This window comes from Pipistrellus kuhlii, unplaced genomic scaffold, assembly GCF_014108245.1.
Source record: "Pipistrellus kuhlii isolate mPipKuh1 unplaced genomic scaffold, mPipKuh1.p scaffold_m20_p_3, whole genome shotgun sequence".
Classification (NCBI taxonomy): Eukaryota; Metazoa; Chordata; class Mammalia; order Chiroptera; family Vespertilionidae; genus Pipistrellus; species Pipistrellus kuhlii.
Window position 1 is genome coordinate 63,710,308 of NW_023425529.1, and position 10,535 is coordinate 63,720,842.

Here is a 10,535-nt window from a genome sequence, read left to right on the forward strand (position 1 = left end):
AACACTATCCCTCTCTCTTCCTCTCTGTAAAATAATACAAAAAAAAGAAAAAAAAGAAAAAAGAAAAAAAAAAAGAAAGTGGCTCAGTGATGAATATGTTATTTCTGAAAGGTCTACGCAGATAAGACTAGAAACTGGGAGGTAAAAAGATGAAGGAAAGGAACTAATACCACTCTCTAACCTATTATAAACCATTGATCTATTAATGTAAAAATATTCAAACCTGTAAAGAATTCTTGTGACTTTATTTGAGCCAAATTGTAGATAATTGCCAGAAAGCAAAATCTCAACATGTTGGGATAATGCTCCTGAGAATGGTGTTTTTTCAGTTATTTTTATATATGACATTCAAAGGAGGAGACATAAGTGGGTTACATGAAGTCCATTGGTGATATATTAAAGAGGCAGGAGAAAGCAAAGCAGGAAACCCTCTGGGATTGGATAAAAAGTAAAATGACAGACACACTTCTTTTACTTAAGTGGGTAAGAGATAGTTAACAGTCAACAATTAAAATGATAACAATAACATGATGGAATTTGTGGTATCTGTGCTGACACCCAGGGCTTTTGGTTGTGCCCTGAGGGGTCCAGAAAAAGGGAAGTTACCAGTTACCCTGACATTTCAAGGATATGTTTTCGTAGATACAAAATCACAACAGGCTCTGTTAAGGTAAAGATTGCTCTTGTCTGGGAAGATACTGTCCTAGGACGTGACTACCCATCCTAAACTGCTTTTAGTTGAAGTTTTAATTCAGATCATCCTTGTGAAGTTAAATAAGAAATTAAATAACTAAACAGCATTTGCAAGACTTCCATGCAGGCTTTTCTTGAGCTTGTCAGATTAGCTTGTGGCCTCTTTCATCCACAGATCCAAAATAAATAAGGTAGCATGCAAATTATGGGACAATTCTTTACAAATATACTATTGATAGATGGCACAAGTCTACAAGTCTTCTTTAATATTTTCCCTTCATGTGGACATGAGTGTGGAGGGGGCACCAGTATGTGGAGGTGGGAGAGAGAGAGCATGCAATATAGAGGCACAGAGACACAGCCAAGACAGAGAAAGAGAGAAAAAGCCAGAGAGATTTCACATCCAATAGTTAATTGGACAAAGAAATAAACAGGAGGGTTTAGAACTAGCTAGCAGGAAAACCTCAAAAACGGCATTTGGAGAGTGTACGCATATTTTGGCTGCCCTTCAGAACCTGGATTGCTGGGTCAGTCTCTGCAATCAGCGGAACACGACTATAATCCATACATGCAGACCCAGCCTCCAGTTTGACGGCAGTAGGAGGTGGGAGCCTTTGGGAGGTGATTAGGGAATGAGACTGGAGCCCTCGTGAATGGGATTAGTGCCCTTATGAAGGAGACAAACCTGGAGGGCTCCCTTGTCCCCGCTGCCATGTGAGAGCCGCAAGAAGATGGCAATCTATGAATCAGGAAGCTGATCCCCATCAGACACCAAATCTACCAGCACCATATCTTGGGCTTCTAAGTCTCCAGAATTATTATTTAATTCACTTTCCTACATGGTATTTTTGTTCCAGCAGCCTGAACAGACTAAGACAGACATTACCTACCCCACCACACAGACATACCCCTATAGGACAAAGGTCATCATTGGCAGCCAAAGGCGGTTTCTGAATGCTCTTCTGTTCTAAATAACTGAAATTCAGGGGAAGGAATATGAATCATTGGACAAGCTCTGTGGGTAGAGGATGAGTAGATCTAAGAAAGGGGAAACAGATGAGGAATTAGAGATACCTGCAGAGACTAGAGTTGTTCCATTCAATGCAGTAGCTACTACCTACATGCAGCTATTAAGCACTTAAAATGTGGCTAGTCTGCATTAAGGTGCCCTATAAGTGTAGAATACACATCGGATTCCAAAGACAGCACAAAGAAAGAATTTAAGACGCTTTATTAATAATTTTAATGTTAATGACATGTTGACATGGTATTTTGGGCATATTGGGTTAAATAAAATAAATTATTAAAATTAATGTCACCTGTTCCTTTTTACATTTTTAAACCATGGCTGCTAAAATTTTGAAATAATATTTATAGCTTGCATAACATTTTTAAGGGAGAGTGTTGGTCTAGACCAGGGGTCTGCAAACTTTAGTCCACAGGCCAGACACAGCCCAGTGCTTACTTTTGTAACTACTCAATAGTTTCATTGAAACACAGCCAACTCTATTTGTTTGCCTATTGTCTCTGGTGGTTTTCCTTTCAAAGGCAGAGTTGAAATGTTGCAAAAGAGACAAACTATTCAAAACATAAACTATTTACTATATGGCCATTTACGAAAAAGTTTGCCAACCTCTGGTATAGATTAGAAGAAAAGTTATATTTAACATACAGTTTAAAATTATTTTCCCTTGAATCCTATAATTTTTTAAATTTTTTATTATTGTTATTATTTTTTTATATCCTTACTTTAGATAAAGCCTAACACAACTGTGCAGTCTTAGACAATAGAGAATGTGAACCCTGCCCCTGCCATTTACCCTTCTGCAGGCGTTGTGAAGAGGCAGCTGCATCCTATTAAGGAATTTAGGAGGGGACCAACATCAAAGTGTGTGTGTGTGTGTGTGTGTGTGTGTGTGTGTGTGTGTGTGTGATATGAGTCCTGTTTGAACTGAAAATGATAGGGAGGAACCCCATGCTGACGAAGAATTCAAAAGAAAAAATCTTCAAAAACAAACTTTCAATTATTTACAATAGAGGTCCTCAATGTGGCTAGTAATTTGGGATGGGAGATGGGGTGCACTTTCACTAATGGAATACACATTACACACAGGACAGAAAAGTATCCTGTTAACTGGTGGAGAGGTATGGGCTTATAGTCCTGGTTCTGCCAGTTACTCGAATTCCTCCTCACGAGTTGTGAGGATGAAATGAAATACTCAAATGCTTAAGTGGCTTTCATACTATCTGGGACATATCAAGCATTTAAAAGCTTATTATTTTGTAAACAAAATTAGAGGCCACGGGGGAGGGGAGAAGGGCGCAGAACCCTCAGCTCAGCCTGCACCCTCTCCAATCCAGGACCTCGGGGGTTGTCCGACTGCCTCTTGCAATCCGGGACCACTGGCTCCTAACCACTCATCTGCCTGCCTGATTGTCCCAAACCACTCGCCTGCCTGCCTGCCTGATCAGCCCTAACTGCTCCCCTACTAGCCTGATCACCCCTGACTATTCCCCTGCTGGCCTGATTGCCTTTGCCTTGCTCCACACCCGGGACCCAGGTTCAGCCCTGACTCTGCTGAATTAGTTCAATTAGTGACAGGCACCTGAGACCCATTGGTGGTCCGGTTTCATCCTGAAAGATAGATTCCACTGGGATGCAATTCAACAACTCTTAAATAAGGGCATATGCACGCAGAACAAGGATTAAAGACCTGCATATCCAAGTGGAACAGGCTCTAGCTAGCAAGCAAAATGTCGTCACTCAAAAAGGTTTTCAGTCAGAGAATTCACATTTGATGTTCAAAAAAAAAAAAAAAATTCATTGCAGCTACAAAGGCTGTTTCCTTTCAGATTCTGAATGGAACTAGAGAGAGATGACTGCCTACAAAAATTAGAAGCCCAAGCCTCCATGAACCCATTTGTGCTGGTAAGTACTCGTGTGGTTCATGACACAATTGATTCAACTGTAGCAATTGCCTTGGACACTACACAGAGCATAAATGAATAGAACAATCATAGCCCAGTCCGGTTCGCTGGCCACAAGGCTCTAAAAATAAATAAATGTCACTGTGGAGAGCTTTAGAGGAGCAATGTTATCTACTGAAAAGGATACATTAGCCCTCTGTGTTTTTCTCAAGTCATTACTGATGACTAGGGCAATTCCTATACCTCAGAAGCTCACTGTTTGAATTTTGTTCTCAGCAGAATTGGGGTTTAGTTTTGTTTTTGTGTGTGTGTGTGTGTGTGTGTGTGTGTGTGTGTGTGTTCAATGGAGTTTTAAGAAGCAGCTTGTTTTGGAGTTTCCCAAAGTGTGCTTGCTTATCAATTATACACAAGAGGATAAGTAGTATATTCCTGGAGGTGGGTGGGGATGGGGCTTCTCTCCCTGACTCTTTATTTATTTATTTATTATTTTTAATTTTAAAAAATTTTTAAAATTAAATTACTATCTGTGTACATATTTTAACATTGACCCCCCTCCCATACATACCCTCCCTCCCCAGAGTTTTGTGTCCATTGGTTGTACTTATATGCATGTAAACAAGTCCTTCGATTAATCTCTTAACTCCCCCAGATCTCCCTACCCTCTCCGCTGTAATTTGACAGTCTGCTTGTTGCTTTACTATCTTTATATCTGTTTTTTGGTTCATCAGTTTATAATGTTCTTTAATATCCATAAATAAGTGAGGTCATGTGGTATTTCTCTTTCATTGACTGGCTTATTTCACTCAGCATGATGTTCTCTAATTCTATCCAGGTTGCTGCAAATGATGAGAATTCCTTCTTTTTTATGGCAGCATAGTATTCCATTGTGTAGATGTACCAAAGTTTTGTGATCCAATCATCTGCTGACGGGCACCTAGGCTGTTTCCAAATCCTAGCTATTGTAGACTGTGCTGCTATGAACATAGGGGTGCAAATATCCTTTCTGATTGGTGTTTCTAGTTTCTTGGGATATATTCCTAGGAGCGGGATTACTGAGTCAAATGGGAGTTCCATTTTCAGTTTTTTGAGGAAACTCCACACTGTTCTCCACAGTGGTTGCACCAGTATGCATTCCCAACAGCTCTCCCTGACTCTTTAATACATTTCCTCATGTTGTGGTAAACCCCAACCATAAATTTGAAGGAGGCATACAACCTTCAAATTCATTTGATAAGCAGCCTTCAGTTCTCAGAGAGAAGGCTTGGGACAGGGTGGGAAGTAAGGGTTCATCAAGATCTCTTAAGGCCACCAGAAACAGAAAGAAAAACCTTTTAAAAATCACAATGAGCCGGGACCAGTTTGGCTCAGTGGATAGAGCGTCGGCCTGCGGACTGAAAGGTCCCGGGTTCGATTCCGGCAAGGGCATGTACCTTGGTTGCAGGCACATCCCCGGTAGGGAGTGTGCAAGAGGGAGCTGATCGATGGTTCTCTCTCATCGATGTTTCTAACTTTCTATCTCTCTCTCTTCCTCTCTGTGAAAAATCAATAAAATATATTTTAAAAAAAGTTATATTAAAAAATAAATAAATAAAATAAAAATCACAATGATATTGGGGGTGGGGGGGAGATTGGTAAGATATGTACACATATAATACCTTAATAAAAAGTGAAAGAAAAAAAATCACAATGAGCCTGGCTGATGTAGCTCAGTGGTTGATCATGGTTCCATTCCCAATTAGGGCACATGCCTGAGTTTCAGAATCAATCCCCAGTGTGGGGTGTGGAGGAGGCAGAGGACCAGTGATTCTGTCTTATCATTGATGTTTCTATCTTTCTTTTTTTTTCTTTTTTATTTATTTATTTATTTTTATTAAAATATTTTATTGATTTTTTACAGAGAAGAAGAGTGAGATAGTTAGAAATATCGATGAGAGAAAAACATCCATCAGCTGCCTCCTGCACACTCCCCACTGGGAATGTGCCCGAAACCAATGTACATGCCCTTGACCAGAATCGAACCCAGGACCTTTCAGTCAGCAGGCTGACGCTCTATCCACTGAGCCAAACCAGTTTCGGTGATGTTTCTATCTTTCTTTCCCTATCCTTTCCTCTCTGAAATCAATAAAAAAAAATTTTTTTTTAAATCACAATGAAGTGGAAATGGCTCAGGATGTGTCAAAGGACAAGCATTTTGCCCATGGAGACTTCTGTAGTTATTTCTGATTATGGTCACTGACACTGGATTTTTATTTATGGCAGTTTTCTTTCTAGATAAATATTTTAAATTTAAAAAGTGAGTTGATTTAAGGCAGTGGTTCTCAATCTTTCTAATGCCCCGACCCTTTAATATATTTCCTCATGTTGTGGTAAACCCCAACCATAAAATTATTTTTGTTGCTACTTCATAACTGTAATTTTGCTACTGTTAATGAATTGTAATGTAAATATCTGTGCTTTCTGATGGTCTTAGGCTCTAGCAGGTTGAGAACCACTAACAAGATCGCCTATGACCATTGGAAAACACAGATATTTACATTATGATACATTAACAGTAGCAAAATTACAGTTATGAAGTAGCAACAAAATTAATGTTATGGTTGGGGGTCACCACAACATGAGGAACTGTATTAAAGGGTTGCGGCATTAGAAGGTTGAGAACCACTGACTTAAGGGATGTCTTATCAGTATGATATTCAGATATAACAAAGTTTCTGAGGCGGATACTGCAGGGAATGCTTGATATTTAGGTGCTGTTAGCTGAGAGAAGATGCTGGGTTTAGAGCCACTTCCCCACTGTGCTGGGGACCCTCCAGCGGTTCACTTACTTTCTCTGAACCTTATGACCCAACTCTGACTTGCTTGGATGAGAAACAGGAACCTCTCAGGGCAACTGTGAGGAATAAATAATACATGCTCAATTAATGCTAGTCCTTTGTCTTCCCTTAGTAAAGTGTGGGAAAGCAGCCAAACTCTCTCCTCACGGAACCCCCTGCCTCGGCCTCTGGACCAATGGTTTGCAACAGTGTGCCACAAGAATGTTTAAACACGCAAATACCTGACTATTCAGTCAGCAACACTGACCTCTTTTCCCTGACTATCAAATTAAAAATGACAGCACCCAACACAATAGCTATTCGGTGTGAATGAATTAAAATTATACCTTTTTTTTTTTTTTGTCAGAATGGTAAAAAATGTAATATTTTTTTGGTGTGCCACAGAATTTTAGTAATTAGTTTATGTGTGCCATGGTATGAAAAGGTTGAAAATTGTTGTTCTAGACTAGGGGTGTCGAACTCAATCAGAGAAGGGGCCAAAATCTAAAATCCAGCCTAAATCGCGGGCCGAATGGTTTACTGAACAGTCATAAACTGTCATTGTGATGGAAACGCAGCGGAGTGCAGTGATGACAGCGCGGTGCGGGCCACATTGCAAGGCCTGGCGGGACGGATTTGGCCCTCGGGCCTTGTGTTTGACACATGTGTTCTAGACAATAAAACATGGGCAGGAATTTTTCAAGTAACTTGATTAACTGTGTGCAGACTAACAGAGGTTATATTTGTTTTGTTTTTAAAGAATTGCTTTCGGGAGGAGACAAGATGGCCCTGCGAGTGATGCGAGGGATCGTGAACGGGGCCGCACCCGAGATGCCCGTGCCCACCAGTGGGGCCGGGGCGGGGGCGGGCTCTTGGAGCAGGCGATGGCAGCGAGTCAGAACTACATGTCCCATCCTCGCCTCACATACAAGACAGTATCAGGAGTCAATGGTCCACTAGTGATCTTGGATCATGTTAAGTTTCCCAGATATGCTGAGATTGTTCACTTGACATTACCGGATGGCACAAAGAGAAGTAGGCAAGTTCTAGAAGTTAGTGGTTCCAAAGCAGTGGTTCAGGTATTTGAAGGGACTTCAGGCATACATGCTAGGAAAACATCCTGTGAGTTTACTGGGGATATTCTCCGAACACCAGTGTCTGAGGATATGCTTGGTCGGGTATTCAGTGGGCCAGGAAAACTGATCGACAGAGGTCCTGTTGTGCTGGCTGAAGACTTCCTTGACCTTATGGGCCAGCCAGTCAATCCTCAGTGTCGAATCTATCCAAAGGAGATGATTCAGACCGGCATCTTGGCCATAGATGGCATGAACAGTATTGCTAGGGGGCAGAAAATTCCTATATTCTCTGCTGCTGGCTTACCACACAATGAGATTGCAGCTCAGATCTGTCGCCAGGCTGGTTTGGTAAAGAAATCCAAAGATGTAGTGGACTACAGTGAGGAAAATTTTGCAATTGTATTTGCTGCTATGGGTGTAAACATGGAAACTGCCTACTTCTTCAAATCTGACTTTGAAGAAAATGGCTCCATGGACAACATCTGCCTCTTTTTGAACTTGCCTAATGGCCCTACTATTGAACGAATTATCACTCCTTGCTTGGCTCTAACCACAGCTGAATTTCTGGCCTATCAGTGTGAGAAACATGTACTGGTTATCCTAACAGACATGAGTTCTTATGCTGAAGCACTTCGAGAGGTTTCAGCAGCCAGGGAAGAGGTTCCTGGTCAATGAGGGTTCCCAGGTTACATGTACATGGATTTAGCCACAATATATGAACGTGCTGGTCGAGTGGAAGGTAGAAATGGCTCGATTACTCAAATCCCTATTCTCACCATGCCTAATGATGATATCACTCACCCCATTGACTGGATATATCACAGAGGGGCAGATCTATGTGGATAGACAGCTGCACAACAGACAGATTTACCCACCTATTAATGTGCTGCCCTCATTGTCACAGTTAATGAAGTCTGCTCTTGGGGAAGATATGACCAGAAAGGATCATGCTGATGTGTCTAACCAGCTGTATGCGTGCTATGTTATTGGTAAGGATGTACAAGCCATGAAAACCGTGGTGGGAGAAGAAGCCCTTACCTCAGTGATCTTCTTTACTTGGAATTTCTGCAAAAGTTTGAGAGGAACTTCATTGCTCAGGGTCCTTATGAAAACCGCACTGTCTATAAGACTTTGGACATTGGCTGGCAGCTACTCCGAATTTTCCCCAAAGAAATGCTGAAGAGAATCCCTCAGAGCACCCTGAACGAGTTCTACCCTTGGGACTCCGCAAAGCACTAGCTGCCGTCTCATCGTTGGCTCAATACCCTTGTGTAATACTGGTTCCGTTTATTGATTCTTTTTGCACTTGCCCATCCCCACTTTTGTGTTGGAGTTTATCATGTTACCCTGTAATTAAAAGCAAAGAATAGGTGACGTATTGTGCCAGTGTTGCAATGTCTTAAACTGCTAACAGACATATTCCCTGCTCAGAAAACTGGGATCTTCAGTGCTTTGTTTAAAGTAGCTGCAGGGATGGAGGTGGAGTTTTCTTACTCATGTGTATTTGTAAATAGTGGAATAATTAGTTGCCTAATAGTGTCCTCCTTATTTGAGTCTCTCAGACCTTCCTTCTCCCCCCTCTTGAGAGTATCACTATCTGGAGCTATAATGCTTTGATCTCCAAATCGGGCAGGATCAGGACTAAAAGAAGCCTCTGCTTAGAAGAGCCCAGAGCTCACTCAAAGCATTTGTGTTTGGATGGTGGTGTACCTCTGGGTCTGAGCTGCTGTTCTAAGCAGATGTTTTTTACTGTCCACCTGCTCTTTCCTATTCAATGAGTAGATTAGAAAAGGAGTTGGGACTCCTGTGTGTTCATGTGCTCTCTGCCTCTGAGTAGCACACAGTCTTGCAGATTTTGCACAGCTGGCATCAATCGGATAGTAGTGAGATGCCGTGTCTTGATCCTTACTGGGCTGTCATGCAGAGGAATCATAATTAAAATAATCAGTATAATTGTTGCTTGGAAAGAGTTGGAGGTACAGCAAAAATAAAGAAAAGAAAAACCTACACCCACGCTACATTCGGACATGCTAACTGGTGTACTTTTCTAAAGTGTTTGCCAGAAGCTGAGGACACAGTGTGGGAGAAAGCTCTCCTGTGTACGGACCTGTTTTTGGTTTTTTGTTTTGTTTTGTTTTGTTTTTCCTGCTTAAAGTTAGTTTTTATTTATATTTATTTATTTATTTATTTATTTATTTATTTAATATATTTTTTGATTTTTTTTTGCCCCCCTCTCTCCCTCCCACACATCCCCTCCCTCCCCAGAGTTTTATGTCCATTGGTTGTACTTACATGTATGTATAAAAGTCCTTCGGTTGATCTATTGTCTCCCTCAGATCTTCCTCCCCTCCCCACTGTAATTTGACAGTCTGCTTGTTGATATACTGTCTCTATATCTATCTTTTGGTTCATCAGTTTATAATGTTCTTTATTATCCACAAATGAGTGAGGTCATGTGGTGTTTCTCTTTTATTGACTGGCTTATTTCACTCAGCATGATGTTCTCCAATTCCATCCAGGTTGCTGCAAATGATGAAAATTCCTTCTTTTTTATGGCAGCATAGTACTTCATTGTGTAGATGTACCATAGTTTTTGGATCCAATCATCTGCTGACGGGCACCTAGGCTGTTTCCATATTCTGGCTATTGTATATTGTGCTGCTATGAACATAGGGGTGCATATATCCTTTCTGATTGGTGTTTCTAGTTTCTTGGGATATATTCCTAGAAGTGGGATTACTGGGTCAAATGGGAGTTCCATTTTCAGTTTTTTGAGGAAACTCCACACTGTTCTCCACAGTGGTTGCACCAGTCTGCATTCCCACCAGCAGTGCACGAGGGTTCCTTTTTCTCCAAAACCTCCCCAACACTTGTCGTTTGTTGATTTGTTGATGTTGGCCATTCTGACAGGTGTGAGATGGTACCGCATTGTTGTTTTCATTTGCATCTCTCGGACAATTAGTGACTTTGAGCATGTTTTCATGTGCCTTTTGGCCTACCTTCTGTCTTCTTTTGAAAACGTTCT

General features: G+C 41.2%; 1 pseudogene; it reads left to right on the forward strand.

The window, feature by feature from the left end:
- The first annotated feature begins 7,210 nt into the window (after nt 1-7,210).
- Nucleotides 7,211-8,884, forward strand: LOC118730747 (annotated as a pseudogene).
- Nucleotides 8,885-10,535: the final 1,651 nt, after the last annotated feature.